Genomic DNA, 2,298 nt, shown 5'->3' with positions numbered 1-2,298 from the left:
TTTAAGCCACTAAGTTTGTGACAATTTGTTAACAGTGATGGAAGGCTAACACAGATCTGTGCCCAACAATTGAGAATAAACTAGAGGGGACAAACAGAATATTCAATAAGTGCAATAAGTGCTTTAAAAAAAAAAAAAAGGAGAAATGAGTGAATAAAGGAATATGATCCAGTTGGTAACCATACTCCGGGGTCCACCAAAAATAAGAGTCACCAGCCACACAACATGATAATAACATTGATCCATAGACTCAACCTCATTTTCCCTGAACCTTCCCATTCTATGGAGTGTGGATAAAACCTGTCTAGTAAAGATAATGTATTAAAAACCAGGCTTACACAAATACATGGAGTGGTGCTCAACATTACTAGTCATCAGGGAAATGCATATCAAAATCACAATAACCTATAACCTCATACCTGTTAGCACAGAAGGCGATGGCACTCCGCTCTAATACTCTTGCCTGGAAAATCCCATGGACGGAGAAGCCTGGTGGGCTGCAAAGAGTTGGACACAACTGAGTGACTTCACTTTCACTTTTCACTTTCATGCATTGGAGAAGGCAATGGCAACCCACTCCAGTGATCTTGCCTGGAGAATCCCAGGGACGGGGGAGCCTGGTGGGCTGCCATCTATGGGGTCGCACAGAGTCAGACATGACTTAAGCGACTTAGCAGCAGCAGTTGCAGCATACCTGTTAGAATGGCTATCATCAAATAGACAAGAAATCACAAATTTGACAAGGATAGGGAGAAAAGGGAACTATTCGTAGGAAGGTAAATTGGTACAACCACCATGGAAAACAGTATGGAGGTTCCTCAAAATTTTCAAAATAGAACTATCCTGTGATTCAGCACTTCCATTTCTGAGTATATACCTGAACAAAATTAAATAACTGGCTTGAAGAGATATCTACACTCTTGTGTTCACTGCAGCATTATTTACAATAGCCAAGACATGGAAACAACCTAAGTGTCTATTGGTAAATGAATGAAGAAAATATTGATAAATAATCTATATCTCCAAAAGAAAATTATTCAGCTGTAAAAAAAAAAAAAGTTTTGCTATTTATAATAACATGGATGAACCTTGAGGGCACTAAGCTAAGTGAAATAAGTCAAACAGAGAAAGAAAATATGATGTGATCTCATTTATGTGTGGGCTCTTCTATGATTCTCGTAGAAACAGAGAAGAGATTGGTGGTTGCCAGAGATGAAGGGTGTTAGGTAGGGGAAATGAATGAAGGTAGTCAAAGGGTAGAAACTTCTAATTATAACATGAATAAGTTCTGGGGATGCAACCTACAGCATGGTGACCATAGTTAACAACACTGTATTATATATTTGAAAGTTGTTAGAAGAGCAGATTTTGAAATTTCTCACCACACACACAAAAAAATTGTAACTATATGATGTGATAGATGTGTTAACTAAGCTTTTCATGGTAATCATTTTGCAATATATACAAATACAAAATCACTACATATTATACCTTAAATTTATACAATGTTCTATGTCAGTTATATCTCAACAAAGCTGGAAAAAATTAAAATCAGACCTATTTCCCAGTTTCCCAAGTTATTACGGTAGCTGATCAAGACTAATAAAATGTATCGCCTTATAGCTGCTGAATCAGTCCTTTGAATTAGGTGGCCAAAATGTCAGAGTTTCAGCTTCACCATCAGTCTTTCCAATGGATAATCAGAACTGATTTCCTTTAGGATGAACTGGTTGGATCTCCTTGCAGTCTAAGGGACTCACAAAATCTTCTCCAACACCACGTTTCAAAAGCATCGATTCTTCAGCGCTCAGCTTTCTTTCTTTCCAACTCTCACATCCATACATGACTACTGGAAAAACCATAGCCTTGACTAGATGGACCTTTGTTGGCAAAGTAATGTATTTGATTTTTAATATACTATCTAGGTTAATCATAACTTTTTTTCCAAGGAGCGAGCGCCTTTTAATTTCATGGCTGCAATCACCATCTGCAGTGATTTTGGAGACCAAAAAAATTAAGTCTGTCACTGTTTCCACTGTTATGCAAAGTGATGGGACCAGATGCCATTATCTTCGTTTTCTGAATGTTGAGTTTTAAGCCAACTTTTTCACTCTCCTCTTTCACTTTCATCAAGAGGCTCTTCAGTTCTTCTGCACTTTCTGCCATAAGGGTGATGTCATCTGCATATCTGAGGTTATTGATATTTCTCCTGGCAATCTTGATTCCAGCTTGTGCTTCATCCAGCCCAGCATTTCTCATGCTGTACTCTGCATATAAGTTAAATAAGCAGGGTGACAA

Source organism: Ovis aries, chromosome 1 (genome assembly GCF_016772045.2).
Source record: "Ovis aries strain OAR_USU_Benz2616 breed Rambouillet chromosome 1, ARS-UI_Ramb_v3.0, whole genome shotgun sequence".
Classification (NCBI taxonomy): Eukaryota; Metazoa; Chordata; class Mammalia; order Artiodactyla; family Bovidae; genus Ovis; species Ovis aries.
Note: the sequence above shows the minus strand (reverse complement) of the source record.